The 19,910-nt window shown below is 40.4% G+C and overlaps 1 protein-coding gene across 2 annotated transcripts in view; it reads right to left on the bottom strand.

The window, feature by feature from the left end:
- The window catches only part of SCFD2 (sec1 family domain containing 2), a 406,751-nt gene that overhangs the window by 346,486 nt on the left and 40,355 nt on the right, over positions 1 to 19,910 (bottom strand). The window lies entirely within an intron of this gene.

The raw sequence follows: 19,910 nt of genomic DNA, 5'->3' as shown, positions 1-19,910 counted from the left end.
AAGCAATCGGTAATGAGAATTAGTGTTCAAAAACTACTCAATAGAATTCCCAATGAATGGGTTTCCTACTGAATGAAAATCAGGAATTAGGCGAAGTAACCATGGCCTTAAGTAGCCCACTTTGGGCCTTAGGTTCTAAGGCTGGTACTTCTGCAGCCTTTACAATTAACCATTGATACAGCACGAAGCACTGCATTATGCAGGGTCTCATCTGGGCTCACTTTTCCAACAGCCCTCTGTCTCACCCACCACGCCACCTCCAAATTATAAATGAGTACAGTGTTCTTTCCGGAAGATCTCTGCATGTAGCCAAGTATACACATTTGTAGTAACGTTCTATAAACTGAGTCTAAAAAAACAAAGATGACTCCTGTCCCTTTCTAAGGGCATTTTTCCTCCACTTAAAGCCCCACTCACCCTTCCTACGGTCCAGTTAGCAACAGTTTGAAAATGAATGTATTTTTTATAGTTTGGTTTTATGACATTAATTTAGCTTTAAAGTTATACTTAATAGGGTATGTCTTTCAAGTTTGAATTTCATTTGGAATAATGGAATGATGTGTTTCAGCACTGACTTTAAAACCTGGCACACAATAATCTTTCATTAAATAGTACTATTTTTATTACTATGTATTCTTTTCTGAGTGAACCACCATCACTGTTCAACATATTCTCCTTGTTTTGCTCTGATCGAAACTGTCATCGTTATAACTCAGCATCCAATAATCTAAGTTCAATTTAAATTTGCCTGTAAACTATATGCCAAGTGCTCTTCTCAGTGGTTGCAATACAGATAAAAAGGAGGCACAAGTTTTCAGTGACTTTAGAGCCTGAAAGAAGAGGAAAATATTTACATACACACACACACACACACACACACACACACACACACACAATACCCCCCAAAATGTGATAAGAGGCAGATCCATGCTTGTGTAGAGTTTTCTGGTAGCACAGAGCAAGGGCTCTAATCCTGGGAAGGAGGACAGGGACTCAAAGAATGATTTCCAAGAGAAATGATAAGCAAGTACAGAGATCTATAAGCTCTGAAAGCAGCCAAGGCAAGAAGCTGTAACTCAGTCTGGGAAGGAAAATAGTAAAGTCTTCAAGGGAGATATAATATCTTCATGACAAAACAAGAAAACATGGGGAAGAAGGATATTACAGGCATTTCATTTCAGTACAAAGTCCCCCGTACATGGCACTAAAGAGTATTGTTTTGCTCCATGCTGACATGCAAGAGGAGGGCAGTAGATGTCAGGGCAAAGGGGAAGAGGAAGGCGCTACTCTCCAAGGGCCCCATGTTCACTGCCAAGGCTTATCATTCGGTAGGTGACAGGGAGCCAAAGAGTATGCAGTCGATTTCACATTCTGAAAAGTGCAGCATAGCTTGGCACTAACGAAAACGGTCTTTATCATCATTCAAAACTAGGTCTATTTCCTATGGGGCTTTGGGAAAGCTACACCATTTCTCCAAAGCTCTGAAGGCAATAGAGAACCACTAAAGTATTCCGAGCAGGGATACTCCCAGTTTCCCAAGTTTATGGTCCACGGTCGTTCCCTACTTTTGTTCTCCAAAGCACCTCTCCCCAAACCACAGGGATTTCTCACATGTTCTCAACACTACACACAACTTCTAGAGTAGAACGTCACTGCCATCCTCTTTTCTATGCGAGTGTGTACTTTGCTAATACAGAGTGCCTCCAAAATCACACTAGGTCAAGGCTGTGGTTGCCACCTCGGATTAGTGTTGTGGTTAAAATGTGGGCTCTGGGGTCTGATCAAATTTGGGTCCAAACTCTGATTGTTCTCCCCTTCGCCCACCCACCCAAGAGCTACACAGCCTCTTGGATCTTCCTCAGGCAGTCCAAGCACACAGACCCCTTCTCTTCCTTTGCCAGGAGTGCTCTTCCTCTTACGCATACCCCTCTCTCTCTTCCATTGTCTGCTGAAATATCGCCTTATGAGAGTCCCCCACCCCACCCCGCTTTACTAAAACACACATAAAAAACTAAAGAGCCCATCCCAGCACCTTATCCTCATATTCCTTTTCTCCCTTCCTGGGCTTTGCTGTCCTATGTAATCATTATTACCATCTGACTGATCATAGGCTTCCATGTTTATCTGTTTGTTGTCTAGCTCCCTCACAGAAGGTAAGGTCCTTCTACGAAAGTAGGGGTTTTGTTTTACCCATTGCAAAGTCCCCACTACCGAGAACACCGCCAGGTCTCACGGGAGGCCTACTCGATAAATGCTGAATAAGCAAACGAATAATGCTTGCTGGTTGTATAATCTAGTGCACGTAACTCTCTCCGTTTTCTCGTCTGTGAGACAGAGGTAACCGTAGTGACTACCTCACAGCGCCGTGGTAAGGGTTAAAAAAGATAATGCACAGAAAGCACTTTCCGGATTCACAATAAATATGAGTAGTTGTGTTCATTATGATGGTTGTTACTATTGCTGATGAACGATAATTGTCTTAAAATTCAATGTGTTCAAGGGTTTGTAAGATATCCAGTTAATTCACTTAATGACAGGGAGTCTTTTTTTTTTTTTTTTTCCATACAATCCTGATTTGCTTATACGTACTAAAGTCACTTGGAGCTTGTACTCTCTGGCTTTTTTCACGGCAACATTTTACAAGAAATACATAAGGTATCCATGATCTCTAACACTGATGCAGTCAGGTCATGTTTCCTTGAAAATTGTTTTGCTGATAGAAACAATTCTGATTGTCTAGATATGTGTGACAGCTTCTAATGTTTACTTCCTAAACAAGACAGTTTCCTAAGTGCACCCAACCAACCCCCACATCATACACGGTCACTTTAAGCTTACCAAGCGAACACGCGGGAACTGATGTTGGCTCTCTGAATGAATGGCACCGAAGAAGACCACATTGTACTTACCGGCAGCCCCTCTATGTCCTGCACTCACCTCTTCCCCAAGTCTCTCTGGGACTGCTGTGTGGTGGTTTACACACTTACTCCTCCTATGTCAGCATCTGAGTTGAACGTACGAGTTAATCACTGTCTTGCTCTAATTTGCCCATAAAATTGATCCAATAGACTATTTCACACTATTGAAGCTTCATCTGAAATCAATTCCTGATGTCAAATTTGGTAAGTCAAGAGAAGTTGACTGAAATCCACACTATAATTATAATAGCGTATTTTACGCAAGTATTTATCCTCTCCAACTGTACAAATTTTCCGTTTTCCTGATGAGGGACTAAACAATACACAGAGTGCCATCGCAAAGGGGCCAGTGTAACAGACCAGTGGTAGGCAGGACTGTAGAAGTGTGGGTTCTGGAACCAAACAATAAAGGGTCTGGGTCTGCTGCTTGTTAGCTCTATGTCACTGGGAAGTTACTCAACCTCTCTGTACATGTTTCTTCCTCTGTTAACTTGGGGATGGTAATAGCACATGTTCAGTGGATTATTATGAGAACTGAATGTGTTAATATATCTAAAGCACCTGAAACAATGCCTAACACATACTAAGTGCTCAAGAAACATAGCAGTAGTAGCAACAGCAATGGTAATTAAAAAAATCAAAGGTCAGAATTTTCTCATAAGATATACAAGGAAGCCTGTTTGGGAAATGCATTAGTCTTTTCTATCTACTTGCATACATATATGACTAAACACTGCCAATAGCTTCATTTTCTTTTTTTTTCTTTTTTCAATTTATGTATTTACAAATTTTTTAATGGTTTTATTTATTTTTGAGAGGCAGAGACAGAACACAAGTGGGGGAGGGGCAGAGAGAGAGGGAGACACAGAATCTGAAGCGGGCTCCAGGCTCTGAGCTGTCAGCACAGAGCCCATTGTGGGGCTTGAACTCACAAACTGAGATCACTACCTGAGCTGAGCTAAAGTCAGACACTTACCTGATTGAGCCACCCAGGTGCCCCCAGTAGCTTCATTTTCTAATGTGAAAAGATCAATAGTACATAATACAGAATTCATAATGATACATATCAAACACTGAAAACTCCAACTCAAGCAATCCTCCCGTATATGACATGTTGATGCACAGAATTTTGATTTGCAGGAATAAAATAAGAAACTGTACTATAGATTACTTCAAGACTTACAGCTATCAAAAGCAAAAAGAAATTTTAAACAAATGATCCAGTTAAAAAAATGGCAGAAGAGGGGAGCCTGGATGGCTCAGTCAGTGAAGCCTCTGACTTCAGCTCAGGTTGTGATCTCACAGTTTGTGAGTTTGAGCCCCATGTCAGGCTCTGTGCTGACAGCTCACAGCCTGGAGCCTGCTCTAGATTCTATGTCTCCATCTCTCTCTGCCCCTCCCCTGCCCATGCTCGCTCTTTCTCTGTCTCTCTCTCTCTCAAAAATAAACATTAAAAAAAATGGGCAGAAGATTGGGGCACCTGGGTGGTTCAGTCAGCTAAGCGTCCAACTCTTGATTTTGGCTCAGGTCATGACCTCAGCTTGTGAGTTCGAGCCCCAATTCAGGCTCTGCACTGACAGTGTGGAGCCTTCTTAGGATTCTCTCTCTTCCCTGCACCCCACCCCCCTGCCTCTCCCCTGCTTGTGCTCTCTCTCTCTCAAAATAAACATGAAAAAACTTTTTTTAAAAAATGGGCGGAAGACATGAGTAGACAGTTTTTTCAAAAAAGACATCCAGATGGCCAACAGACACATGAAAACATGCTTCACATCACTCATCATCAGGGAAATGCAAATCAAAATGACAATGAGATATCACTTCATGCCCATCAGAATGGCTAAGAGGAAGGAAGGTTTTTAAGCAATGACTTCTATGCCAGCTTCTTACCTCATTAATTATATTGAAATTCTGCTGGATGCACACAACGGGATATTTTAAAATGAGAACTGTTACTTTTATGAGGAGTTCAGATTCCATAAATATTTCCAGACTGACTTATCAAGTGGATGTACGACTTTGGGGTAGAAGTGAACATTAGAGGTAGTAGTAAATTACATCTTCATCAAGACACTGCCTCACCCAACACAACGTGGAAATCTATTTTTAGATTTAGATTTAGATTTAGATTTAGATTTAGATTTAGATTTAGATTTAGACACCTAAAGAAAATTCTATAATATGCCTGAGAAAACCACTACGGCTCCAAACAAATCAAACTGCTATTAGGTCCCATCACACCGAATCTAAACCCTTTATGCTTGTCTATCAACCTACCTCATCTTGCTTCGTCTTTTGTCTTAAGTTCAGGAACAGCTGGACAACATCTTTTAATAATCGTACCCACCCGAAAACAGCTTATTTCTTTTTTCATGGCTAACTTAGGGAAGATTTTTGAAAGGCAAGTAAAATACAGTATTTAAAAAAAAATTTAAATACCACCACTACTTTCTATTTTAGAAGCATTTCAGAATCTACAACACAACTTCTTATGTCTCGTTTGATCCTCACACCCTGAGCTAAGCCATGATGGCCACACCAACTTAAAAAGTCTCAGAGAAGCCAATTTACTTAAGTACACTCAACCTGTAAGTGGCTGACCCAGGACTCACCCCCAGGCAACTGGCTCCTGAGCTTGGTCATCCACCTACTAAACCATGCCAGGCCTGTATTATGCAGATCATCAAAGAGAACTGATTTTATAGAATATCAATAATTTAAAGTTTCCATGTTGGTTTTCTTTTCTAATCCTTAATACATCTTCTATTCTTCTTTTATGTGTGCGCCTCACATAAGATGGAATGAAACAGAGTGAAGAAGGAAGTATAATAAGTAGATCTATATTAACTCATGAAGCAGGAAATGCTCACTGTCAGGATTTTCCACTCTTTGTTTTAAACAATATCAGGGGCACCTGGGTGGCTCAGTCCGTTAAGCATCCGACTTTGGCTCAGGTCACGATCTCACTGTTTGTGAGTTCGAGCCCCCCATCGGGCTCTGTGCTGACAGCTCAGAGCCTGGAGCCTGCTTCAGATTCTGTGCCTCCCTCTCTCTTTGAGGGTTGGTGATGGGTATTGAGGAGGGCACCTGTTGGGATGAGCACTGGGTGTTGTATGGAAACCAATTTGACAATAAATTTCATATTTAAAAAATAAAAAAGAAAATAAAAAATAAACAATATCATAATATTCCCCTTGTAGGTCACCTGTAGACGTTGACAGTCACTCTTCTACACGATGCCACTTTCCATTTCTATTCAGCTTTCTCTAAACACTTCCCTCCAAGACTTTGCTGAATTTTAAACCATTCTGCATAAATACCATTTATATGGCTGAAAAGGCAAAAAAACAAACAAATAAACAAACAAACAAAACACTAAAGTCTAAAATGCCCAAGGAATTATTTCCAATCTAGCTCTTATTTGCTCTTCATTATATCCTTGGGAAAGAGAGGAAAAATGGCCTCTATCTATTTGACCTCGGATAAAACAGAGACAGAATGAAACCACTTGCCTGACACCCATTGTTAATAAGAAAGGAGGCAAGGTTTAGAGCTTGGGGCCACCAAAGTGCTATGGACTGCTTCCGTGACCTGACGTAATTCAATTAATCTATCTTAGTTTCATTTGCTGAGGACTCACTATGTCACAGGCAATATGACTATATTATCTCATTGAATCACAATGCTCTGGGATAAATATCAGTGCCTCATTTCATAAGTGAGAAAGCAGATTCTTAAAGAGATCAAATAATTTGCCCAAATCACATAGCCAGTGAGTGCAAATTTGAACCCAGGCCCTGGTGAACTCCAAAATCCATTTACTAACCATGATCCTACACAATTCGGTAAAATAAAAGGCTTGAACTAGAATGCTAATTTCTTGGATTTCTAACAAGCTACATTTATATGGTTTCCATTACGCTCTGGTGCTCCAAGTTCATAGGTATCAATTTGATTAACTTTGTGAAACTCAGTAAAAGACGGGTGAGTATTCCATGCTGTTATTTCTTTTACTAAAATCCTTTTCTTTCTCACAAATCCAGTGATAGTAATAAAAAGCCAACAAAAGAACATTCCCCAAAACTTATAGAATTAAACAATTTCTACCCTTTTCCTCTGTTTTTAAAGTCAAGTTTTCCAATGAGATTAACTGTATTTCATCGTACCTACCAGAACACAATTTTGTTTCAATAGATGCCTTGAAATATACAACACAAGGCAGAACATGTGTCCTATGAAAAGATCCATTTTATTGCCATGAAATTTAATTAGCTTCAATATTGTCAGTAACTACATAAAAGTTGGATACATACAAAATGTATGCTCTTTTTTGCTAAGCTGATTATCTTGTATCCTTCAAAATGAAACTGTTATGACAAATTGTCATGTTTGAAGAAGACTACAGGCCAACAATATACACACAGTAATAACCTGCTAGAATTAGCGTTAAGTGTCAGGAGACTTCTGTTCATGAAGAGACGCTCCTTTCAGTTAATTCCTGGCTCTTTATTCACCAGAATTACTCGGGTAGGAATGAAATCTTAGAAGCTGCCTCGGTTTGGCATGTACAAAATGTCAAATGCAGTCTGCTAGAACCTAACAGGAAATATTCATCACCAAATAAAATATAAAGAGGACAGCATTAATTTTTGAGAGATGGCTCAATGTTGACTCACGGTGCTACTTCAAGCAAGCGGAAGGCATGCAATTAGGAGACGAAGGGTGAAATGCGAACGCACGCCATTATCTTGTGACCAAACTCAGAGAAATGGCTTCTTCATGGAGTGCAGGGCACGTTACGCTTACTCACAGGATTTGCAGTCACAGTCAGAGTGCTCCAGCATAAACACAACAATAACAATCACAACAACAACAAAGCATCCTCAACTAATTTGAAACGCAGAGCAATCTGAGTCATAGTTCTCCACAGCAGGGAATAATGGCTTCCATCCGTGCTGAGCGTAATGAGCTCTGAAGGTAGGGTTGTTAATTAAATTATTCATAGAGCTTTCAACAGTCATCTGTCCTCCTGACTCTTTTTTAAACAATTACCTCACATCTCACAAAATAGTCCATTACCCTTCATCTCAATAGAAGAGAGAGCAGTTGAACACAGAAAGACACATGAAGTAGGCCCTTGGCACGAGAGAACAGCCCTTCCCTGGCTCTTTATTTCAGAATAAAAGCTCTTGCTGTGGGCCAGGCACTCACTAAGGCGCTGCAACCACAGCTGCAGGCGGCCTCCAGGGCCCTGCCCTCATGGGGCGAGCCGTCTGGCAGGGAAGCTGGAACTGAGCATGCTCCCGCAGAGGTGACAAAGCAGAGAATGGGGGGCAGGGGGGCGGCTCTGGGAGAGTGCAACACCTAACCCGGTCTAGGTGTGGAGGTGGCAGTCAGAGGGTGGCTGAGGATGTGATAGGGAGCCCCCAAAGCAGAGTAGGAGGTGGCCAGTTAAAGACCTGACCAAGAGCAGTCCAGGCAGGAGCAACAGCATGGGCAGGGGGCGTGAGAGGAGAATATGAGACCTTTTCAGGGAAATGAACTGAGCATGAAGACCTAGTATGCCACTGCCCTCAGTTGCAGTGGCATCTTTCCCAAGGCCTGGTAAACCCACACTAGGATTGTAGACTTTCTTCCAAGGGCAACTGAAGAGTCCTTAGCAACAAACTGACCGATCACATTTGTGTTATTAAAAGATCACTCACCATAAGGGCACCTGGGTGTCTCAGTCCGTTAAGCATCCAACTCTCCGTTTCAGTTTCAGGTCATGATCTCGAGGTTCATGAGTTAAAGCTCCACATAGGGCTCTCTGCTGTCAGTGCAAAACCCACTTCGGATCCTGTCTCCCTCTCTCTCTGCCCCTCCCCTACCCCTCAAAAATGAATAAACATTAAAAAAAAAGTTTTTTAACGTTTTTTCATTTTTGAGAGACAGAGCATGAGTGGGGGAGGGGCAGAGAGAGAGGGAGACAGAATCCAAAGCAGGCTCCAGGCTCTGAGCTGTCAGCACGGAGCCAACGTTGGGGCTCAAACCCACGAAACTGTGAGATCATGACCTGAGCCGAAGTCAGAGGCTTAACGGACTGAGCCACGCAGGTGCCCCTAAAAAATTGTTTTTGTAAATAAAAAGATCACTCACTGTAGAGAATGAATCTGAGCTCTGGGTGAGAGGCTGCCACACGATCCAAGCAAGAACTGAGGATGGCTTGGCCTAGAGTGACTTCCCAAAGCCATCAGGTCATATCATTCTCCTGCTCAAAACCCTTCCATGCTTCCCACTACCATTACACTAAAATCCAAGTTCCTGACTTATCGACAACTTCATCTCTCACCTTCTCAGCTTTGTCTGTTAGCCTTTAGTCACACTGCCTGATTTCAGCTACTTGAATGGGTCAAAGCGTATTCCCAGCAATTCCTTTGCCTACAATCCTTTTCTTCCAGATGTTCACTAATAAGGTCTCATTCATTCAACAAACATTTACTGAACACCTACTAAACGCTAGTTCTGTTCTAGGTGCCGCTCAAGTGTTCACTCATTGACTGCTCTAGCTAGCTAATGTGGCACTCCTTTTGTTTTTTCATTTTTTGAGAGAAAGAGAGAGGGTGCAATTGAGCAAGGGGCAGAGAGAGAGAGAGAGAGAGAGAGAGAGAGAATCCCAGGGGGGCCAGAGGGAGAGAGAGAGGAAGAGAAGCAGGGCTCACCCAAAGCGGGACTCATGCTTTACCTGAAGCAAGGCTTCAGTTCTCCCAAAGTGGGGCTCAAACTCACCCGAAGAGGGGCTCGTGCCCACCCCAAACAGGGCCCGAGTTCACCCCAAGCGGGGCTCGTGCTCACCCAAAGCAGGACTTGAGCTCATGCGATGTGGGACTCGAACTCACAAACCATAAGATCATGACCTGAGCCAAAGTCAGATGCTTAATGACCGAGTCACCAAGGCACCTGCTAACGTGGCACTTCTTATTCCAAATCCCACTTGCCGCATTTTATTTTGTTTATAACATTTATCACTAACTCGAATTATGTAGTATTAAAGAAAATTTGTTTTCATGAGTTGGGAGTGAAAGTGGTCACAGGGTATGAAGGACAGAAGCATTCTGGCTTTATCAGACGTTAGCATCCTGGGTGCATGGGTGGCATCACACTCAGACCACCAGCACCTCATGGGCCACAGACAGTGCCGGGCACTAGAGGTGCAATGGTGTATAACAGTGAACACGTCAGGCACAGACTTTTTCTGAGCAAGCTCCCAAAGTCTGTTGGACAGAAGAGACATTAAACTAGTAATTAAAAAAAAAAATTTTTTTTTAACATTTATTCATTTTTGAGAGAGAGAGACACACACATAGAGCATAAGCTGGGAGAGGCGGAGACAGAGGGAGACACAGAATCCAAAGCAGGCTCCAGGCTCCGAGCTGTCAGCACAGAGCCCGACACGGGGCTCGAACTCACAAACAGTGAGATCATGACCTGAGCCGAAGTCAGACACTCAACCGACTGAGCCACCCAGGCGCCCCTAAACTAGTAATTTTAAGATAGTATACTATGAGCTGATACAGGAAATAAAAGGTACCCTCTCTGGAAGCAAAGCTAACAATGGGGTGGGGCGAATGAAAGAGCAACACGTAGGATGATCAAAAGGCGGGACAGCAGAAGACTGAGGGTCTGAAAGAAGTTTAGTGTAGCTGCAGCCAAGAGTGTGAACATATAGAAGGGAAAGGAAGGAGGGAGCAGGAAAAAATAGACAAGATTAAGGCTGAAAAATCAGCAGAGCACAGATTTAAGAAGGCTTTCGAAAACAAGTTAAAAGTGATAGTCTTTACCCAGAAGGCAATGGAGAGCCATTGAAGTATTTTATCAGGGGAGGGTTAGAATCAGATGTACTCTTACTTGCACTGCACACGTACACAGCCAGTCTTACAAAAATAACCCCCAGCTAGACTCTAAAACTATAATGCTTTCAAAGTGTGAACATAAAATGTAATTTTTTTTTAATTTTTTTTTCAACGTTTATCCATTTTTGGGACAGAGAGAGACAGAGCATGAATGGGGGAGGGGCAGAGAGAGAGGGAGACACAGAATCGGAAACAGGCTCCAGGCTCCGAGCCATCAGCCCAGAGCCCGACGCGGGGCTCGAACTCACGGACCGCGAGACCGTGACCTGGCTGAAGTCGGATGCCCAACCGACTGCGCCACCCAGGCGCCCCCATAAAATGTAATTTTAATGGAGATATAATTCATCCATTTCTTCTTACTAGAGGTTCGTATGTTGGCTTTTGTTCACTTATGCGACAAGTATGAGTTCCTACTACGCACAGGCCCTATTCTTGGGTAACGGGATACAGCAGTGAACAAAACAGACACAAAGCCACTGTCTTCGTGTAATTCCTGCTCTGGACTTTATTTTCTGAGCACAGCACATGGAAATCATAAAGTAAGAGGAATTCAAATCAAAGGCTCCTTACAAATCACCTAGTGTGCTTCACTTTTACAGAGAAGCAAACTGTGACTGTGAAACATTAAGTACCTTGTTCAAGGACATGAGGTTTTGGTGGAAAAGCAACTATGCCACAAGCAGGACTAGAAAATGAAAACTGCCCACAAGCTGCTCAAGGACACTGAAAAAAATCACATCAACAGAAAGCCTCCTGTGGTTCCACAACTGAAAGGAGGAGACTGATTCAATGAGCTTTTGTATCTGCTGTTACATTTGTTAAGGAACAGCCTCATAACTATCGAATATATTCCTGAAAGAGGTAAGATCACTTCAAAAACGTTTAATTCAAATATCACATTGGAGTATATTTGGGGGGAAGAAGCAGGGTAGATTGGAAAAAATACAGACCCTGATGCAGTTCATACTTGGAGAGAGTCGCTGGTGTGCGCCCATCAAGTCATTAATACGACAGACTCGTTAGACTACAGAGAAGTGATTTTCATTATTTGCTCAGCAAGAATAAAGCACCATACAAATTTGGTTTTTATTGTTCTGAAGAAAAAGCTGTCATTTTAAAAAGCATGAATAAATGTATTGTCTGTTACAAACTTTTCATTAACATAATAGTCTTGTTGTGACTTATAGACTCTTGGTTTGGTATGCGGAAACAACAAATGTCCTAAAAATGCATGTTCCTTCTGTCTCAGTTCACAGCTAATAGAAAATCTGTGTGATTGTTTCCAGATTATAAATGTACTGGAATGTCTTTAACAGTGCAGAAATCATAACCACCTGTTAAGGAAACAAACAAAAAAAATTCCAGGATAAAACATTGTTTAATTCCAGGATAAATACAAGCTTTATAGTGCTCGGAATAAAAGACCAATCTCCAACTGATATATAATCAAAGCTTCATCTCTTTCCAGCGAATACGCTACTTCATCATTTCATCCTTCATTGTGAGGTGCTTTCATTCAGCACTGCAACAGGCCCATGAAACCTCTTGCAACATGGAATAGAACTGATGGGGATTACAGAGTACACTTGTCATGATGGGCACTGGGTCATTAAAATAGAAACTTAAAAAAAAATCCTGCAGAATTGGAAAACAGTATTGAAATACCAATGTCCAATAAATAAATAAAGACCATAATAGAAGTGGAGGAAAAAATGGACCAGAACATAACCCCAAAACTGTTTAACCATCATATAAAATAAGTACAGGTAATTGAATTTCATCTCAACACAGGTAAACATTTCTCATTCCTATCTCTACCAGCTCATTACTCATAATACCATAATCAACACAAACTTATTCATATTTTTTCACAGCAAGCAATAAAGCATAGGAAAGACTTTTTCATAAGGATTCCTAAATGCATAAATAGATCAACTCAATTATGAGGATTTTAAATTACTAACACAATTAGATTACTTAACAACCACATATCCCCTCTATGCACATTTTTCTGACTCTGAGGATATACTTCAAGTTCCTGTAGGTTACTTCCATGACCCATTCCAAAGACTAGCACTTGGCTCCACTGGGGAACTCCAGGCTGGACCACATTTGTGTGTTTTGGTTTGAATTCCAGACTTGAAAAGTTAAGGATTGGTTCATGTGGCAAGAAACTCTAAGATAAAGAGGTAGTAACAAGGTGCCTGGGTGGCTCAGTTGTTTGAGCATCTGACTTCAGATCAGGTCATGATCTCATGGTCTGTGAGTTCGAGCCCCGTGTCAGGCTCTGTGCTGACAGCTCAGAGCCTGGAGCCTGCTTTGGATTCTGTGTCTCCCTCTCTCTCTTCCCCTCCCCCGCTCATGCTCATGTTTAAATAAACATTTAAAAAAAAAAAAAAAGGAGGTAGTGACAGTTTTATAGATGCTCCTAGAAGCAAACTCATCTGGTCACTTTATCACTTCCCCACACCACTCCATGAAGAAGGGTCATTTCAAAATCAGCATAATGTTTTCTTCTATTATTATTATACAGCGATTCCAGAATTTATTACTCTATTCACCATTGGTGACACCATTTTTTCTATACATACATAGATAGATAGAAAATCTGCGTGATTGTTTCCAGAATATAAATGTACGCTAAATTGGGAAAACTTAATAGAATTATAGTCTTATTTTATTCCTCACTAGTTTTGCTTTCAGTTGTGGTTCAGGTGGAAAGTCAATTTGTGTTGCTCGTACTATTTACCATCTGAACTCCCATATAACTCCCATCTTCCTTGACACCTTAGAAATACAGAACAAAAAAAAAAAATACAGAACAGTGTTGAAGTGTTAATGGGGACACAACTCTGAGGAGAGCAGGACATATGATAGTTCCTTCCACAGGAGGGGTTAGGGGCCACCATCTGTTTAGGGGTAGAAAAGATTTATTTTAAAGTTGTGTTTGCACAGCAAGCACACACTTTTTACTTAGAATAAGGATGAGGTAGGTTTTCTCATAAAGCTAAGTTATTTGACCTAAAGTGTTTTCAATACTGTAAGATAAATAATCGTGTGTGTGTGTGTGTGTGTGTGTGTGTGTTGTGTAGCAAAACTAGAAGATCTCACCTAATAAAGAGTAGGAAGCCCTATGTTGTTGTTTAATTTTTCTGTTCCATGAAATGCAAAAATCTGGAAACCACTTCACAAAGCTCAATACCTAAGGAACAGAGTAATATGCAATCTTCAGGTTTTCTTCTAGATTTCGGCAGCCAAAATCACACTGTTAGAAAAGGAGATAGGAATTTGGAGTAAAAACCCAAAATGAAGGGATTACAAGTACAACGTGTCTGGAACGTACCCCAAAAGGAAGAGCCATCACGGAAATAATTTAGCCAAAAAATACTAATAGATGCTAAAGCCACTGGGGCAATGTTTGATGAGGAAAAGCATATTCACATAATCTCAAAATGTCTCCTTCACTCAAGTGATCAAAGTTATCACCATGAGTAGACAAGGTTAAATTATGTGCCACCTGATAGGATGCAATGAAGAGAACACAGTATTACTTGTTTGATATTCTTGTCAAAAGCATATAATCTGAATCTACTCATGAGGAAACATGAGGCAAATATGAACTGAGGGACATTCTACAAGATGACTAGCCTGTATTCTTCAAAAGTATCAAGGTCATGAATCTCAAAGGAAGACTAAGAAACTGTCATAGATTAAGAGATGAAAGAGATATGACAAATAAATATAATGTGTGATTCTGAGCAATATCCCTTTGCTTTTGTAAAGGATATGGAGATAAGTGGCCAAACTTGTGTATCAGATGGTGGTAGTGTATCAATATTAATTTTGTGAGAGTGATACATTGGAATATATCCCTTTGAAGGATATACATGTTAAAGTATTAGGAAATGATGGGTATAGGCAAATTATTCTCAAATGGTTCAAGGAGGAAAAAAGTTTCTTGTACTATTCTTGTAACTTTTTTGGATGCTTGAAATTACTTGAAATAAATTTAAGAAGTTATCAATCAATTCAAAGAAAAATTTCAAGCAGCTTTAAAAGTTCAATAAATGAGGGGCGCCTGGGTGGCTCTGTCGCTTAAGTGTCCGACTTCAGCTCAGGTCACCATCTCGCAGTTTGAGAGTTAGAGACCCCTGTCAGGCTCTGTGCTGACAGCTCAGAGCCTGGAGCCTGCTTCGGATTCTGTGTCTCCCTCTCTCTCTGCCCTTCCCCCACTCACACTCTGTCCCTTTCTGTCTCTCAAAAAAAAATAAAATAAACATTAAAAAAAATATTCACTAAATGAATAGGATGCTCTCCAAATAAGAAAGTTTGGAAACACTAAGTAAATGAAAGGAGAAAGCTCAGCAATACCAAGCACCTAAATGCTCACAACCCTTATCCTAAATTAAAAATTACGCTGGGAGATGCTGAAACAATTTAAATTCAAAATGCTCAGGGTAATCTTTGTATCAAATATATGCTCTGAGGACCTGTGGCTTCTTCCATGTGAAGCCTAACATTTTTTTAAAGCATGGGAATCCTTGAAACAAAGAAAATCCTAAATAATAAGCAAAGCCAAACTCTGGATTGGGAAAGCCCTCAGAGACTACGTTGCACTCCTCAGAGCAAAGGAGAAATTTAGTCACAGACTAGGGGTGGGTATGAACGGATTTTGGCTGCATTCTGAAAATCCCTTTGCTCATCCCACAATTAATATGGTTCATAAAACAATTATCCAAACTTAATTCTAATATTGGAAAAGCCATAATTGGAATAGTTATGCAATAGTACTCAGTGATAAAGTCCCAGAACAAGAAAAGAAAAAGTTAAGCATAATTCTGGCAGAAAAAGAAAAGTGATGACAGCCGGGCACCTGGGTGGTTCAATGCATCAAGCAACCAAATCCTGATTTTGGCTCAAGTCACGATCTCTTGGCTGTGAGATCGAGCCCCAGGCTGGGTTCCATTCTGGGCATGGAGCCCGCCTAAGATTCTCTCTTTGCCTCTCCCTCTGCTCCTCCCCTGCTCATGCACACACGCACATGCACAACTGCACACATGCTCTCTCTCTCAAAAAAAAAAAAAAAAAGCAACAGCCTTCTGTAAATAAAGTACAAATATGGAGGCAGCTTTTAATGTGGGGGAAAAAAAATAAAGATGAGTTCTGTAATGAGAATCTGACCTCAAAATACAGAGTACTCTTATTGGTTCTATAACCTTCAACAAGGTAACTAACTTCTATGAGCCTCAGTTTTGCCCCTTCTAACATAAAAATGATACTCACTTTAAGGATTGGGTGATTACATCAAGTACATAAGTTAGGTAGCTAATCCTTAATGCATACTAAGCCTTTATGAAGTATTCTTTGCTCTTTCACAGAAGAGCAAAATATCTAAGTTATAAAAAAAAAATAAAGAGACATCTAAATTTGGGGGTCAGTGTTTCTGCCAAAGAATATTATTTCATAATCATTTAGAAAAATGGAAAAAATAATACTTGACAAACTGAGTCATTAAGAAAACTAAATAGTCTAGGGGCACCTGGCTGGCTCAGTCAGAAGAGGGTGCAACTCTTGATCTCAGGATGATGAGTTCAAGTCCCATGTTAGGTATAGAAATTACTTAAAATTAATTAATGAATGGGAATGCAAGCTGGTGCAGCCACTCTGGAAAACAGTATGGAGGTTCCTCAAAAAACTAAAAATAGAACTACCCTATGACCCAGCAATTGCACTACTAGGCATTTATCCAAGGGATACAGGTGTGCTGTTTTGAAGGGACACATGCACCCCTATGTTTATAGCAGCACTATCAACAATAGCCAAAGTATGGAAAGAGCCCAAATGTCCATCGAAGGATGAATGGATAAAGAAGATGTGGTACACACACACACACACACACACACACACACGCACATATACATGCAATGGAGTATTACTCGGCAATCAAAAAGAATGAAATCTTGCCATTTGCAACTATGTGGATGGAACTGGAGGGTATTATGCTAAGTGAAATTAGAGAAAGACAAAAATCATATGACTTCACATATGAGGACTTTAAGAGACAAAACAGATGAACATAAGGGAAGGGAAACAAAAATCATATAAAAACAGGGAGGGGGACAAAACAGAAAAGACTCATATCTATGGAGAACAAACTGAGGGTTACTGCAGGGGTTGTGGGAGGGGGGATGGGCTAAATGGGTAAGGGGCATTAAGGAATCTAATCCTGAAATCGTTGCACTAGATGCTAACTAATTTGGATGTAAATTTAAAAAAATAAAAAATTAAATTATTCTCAAAAGAAAATAAAGGAAAATAATTAATTAATTAATTAATTTAAACTCTAGATATTCTAAAGTTATACTACTATAAAAAAACAACTTGGAATCATAAATAGAGATCATCATAATTAAAACTCAGAAGTGGTGAGGGTAATGCATTCAATCCATAAAATAAAGTTCCTACTCTCTATGAGTTCATTGTTACCAATAAAAACATCATTAGCAATTTATGAATGATTACTAGCAACAAATATTGCCTCTAATTATTTTTCAACTTTTAAAATTTTTTCCACAATGAAAATAATTTTATTTTTTTCTGAATATATAAATTATATATACTATTTTTAAAGAATTCAAATACATAAAAATAAAAGGAAAAAAAGTTACCTAAATTCCACCATCCTGGGATTTTATTACCTGATATATCAATCAAGATAAGCTAGGTTATATTGTGGTAATAAAGGTAATAAAGGGCTTGCGGTCCTTTATTTTGGTAATAAAGGACTCCAAAAATCTCAACAACAAAGATGTATTTTCTACTCGTGTTTTAGGTTTACTATGGTGTGCCTCATCTCCACTCTAGGATCCAGACTCAACATTGCCAGCTGTTGAAGCAAAGAGAAAAGAGATATCTGGGGTGCCTGGGTGGCGCAGTCGGTTAAGCGTCCGACTTCAGCCAGGTCACAATCTCGCGGTCCATGAGTTCGAGCCCCGCGTCGGGCTCTGGGCTGATGGCTCAGAGCCTGGAGCCTGTTTCCAATTCTGTGTCTCCCTCTCTCTCTGCCCCTCCCCCGTTCATGCTCTGTCTCTCTCTGTCCCAAAAATAAATAAGAAACGTTGGAAAAAAAAAAAAAAGAGAAAAGAGATATAATGTCTCTTAACACTTGTCTCAATTCACCTATACGTGGATTTTTTTTCAGTAAATATTCACACAGTAGATATATTTTCTCTTCCTTATGATTTTCTTAATAATACTTTCTTTTCTCTACCTTGCTTGATTCTAAGAATACAGTATATAATATATATAACATACAAAATAGGTGTTAATCTGTGTATATTATCAGTTAGGCTTCTGGTCAACAGTGAGCTCTTAGTAGTTAAGCTTTTGGGGAGTCAAAACTTACACACAGATTTCCGACTGCTGAAGTCAGTACCCCTAACTCCCACTTTGTTCAAGGGTCAGTGGTATATCTAGAAACAGAATTGCTAAGTCATATATTAGTTCTATGTTTAACTTTTTGAGGAATTCCCAAACTGTTTTTCACAATTGCAGCATGATTTTATACTCTTACTAGCAACGGATGAGGGTTCCAATTTCTCTACACAATAACTACATGAAAAAGTGCTCAGTATCATTAGTCATGAGGAAAACGCAAATTCAAAGCTCAGTGAGAAACCACTTCACACACCAAAGAATGACTAAAATTAAAATTTAAAAGTCTGCTCAGGGGCACCCGGGTGGTTCAGTCAGCTGGGCGTCTGATGCAGGCTTGGGTCATGATCCCATGGTTCGTGGGTTCAAGCCCCACGTCAGGCTTTGTGCTGACAGCTCAAAGCCTGGAGTCTGCTTTGGATTCTGTGTTTCCCTCTCTCTCTGTTCCTCCCCTGCCCATGCTCTGTCTGTCTGCCTATCTGTCTCTCTCTCTCCTCTCTCTCTCAAAAATAAATAAACATTAAAAAGAATTTTTTTTTAAAAAGTCTGCTTAGACTTCCATAACAACATACCACAGACCGTTGGCTTAAACAACAGAAATTAATTTTCTCACAGTTTTGGAGACTGAAAGTCCAATATCAATGTGTCAGCAGTTCTGGTTTCTCCTGAGGCCCTACACTTGGCTTGCAGATGTCAATCTTCTAATTGTGTCTTCACAAGGCCTTTTCTCTGTGTCAGGTGTCCCTTAGTAAGTCTTAATCTTCTCCTTTTATAAGATTAATCCTCTTATTGGATTAAGACCAACACTGGGGCGCCTGGGTGGCGCAGTCGGTTAAGCGTCCGACTTCAGCCAGGTCACGATCTCGCGGTCCGTGAGTTCAAGCCCCGCGTCAGGCTCTGGGCTGATGGCTCAGAGCCTGGAGCCTGTTTCCGATTCTGTGTCTCCCTCTCTCTCTGCCCCTCCCCCGTTCATGCTCTGTCTCTCTCTGTCCCAAAAATAAATAAAAAACGTTGAAAAAAAAAAATTAAAAAAAAAAAAAAAAAAAAAAAAGAAAAAAAAAAAGACCAACACTAAGGGACTCATTTTAACTTAATTACCTAAAGGCCTTTTCTCCAAATACAGTTACATTTTCAGGTAGTAAGGATTAGAGGAGAAACATGACTTTGAGTGGCGGGGGGACACAATTCAGTCTATAACAATGGATAATACCAAATGTTAGCAAGAATGTGGATCAATCAGAACTCATGCATTGTTGGTGAAAGAGTAAAATAGGGCAGCGACTTTAGAAAAACATCCAGTAGGTTTTAGTTTTTCTTTTTAATGTTTATTTTTGAGAGAGAGAGAGAGAGAGAGAGAAAGAGATTGTGAGCAGAGGAGGGGCAGGAAGAGCGGGAGACAGAGAATCCCAAGCAGGCTCCATACTATCAGTGCAGAGCCTGATGCAGGGCTTAAACTCATGAACTGTGAGATCATGACCTGAGCTGAAATCAAGAGTCTGATGCTTAACTGACTGAGCCACCCAGATGCCCCCATCTAGCAGGTTTTCTTAAACTAAATATATACCAACTCTAAGACATAGCTATTCCACTGAAATGAAAGAATAACCCAGAAATTCCACTGAAAGGAAAAATAAATGACAGTGTATCTTCCCCCAAACATTTGTTCAAT

The sequence above is a fragment of the Prionailurus bengalensis genome, chromosome B1 (assembly GCF_016509475.1).
Source record: "Prionailurus bengalensis isolate Pbe53 chromosome B1, Fcat_Pben_1.1_paternal_pri, whole genome shotgun sequence".
NCBI classification, from domain to species: domain Eukaryota; kingdom Metazoa; phylum Chordata; class Mammalia; order Carnivora; family Felidae; genus Prionailurus; species Prionailurus bengalensis.
The sequence above is the reverse complement of the archived record's forward strand: the minus strand, read 5'-3'. Positions and strand labels throughout refer to the sequence as shown.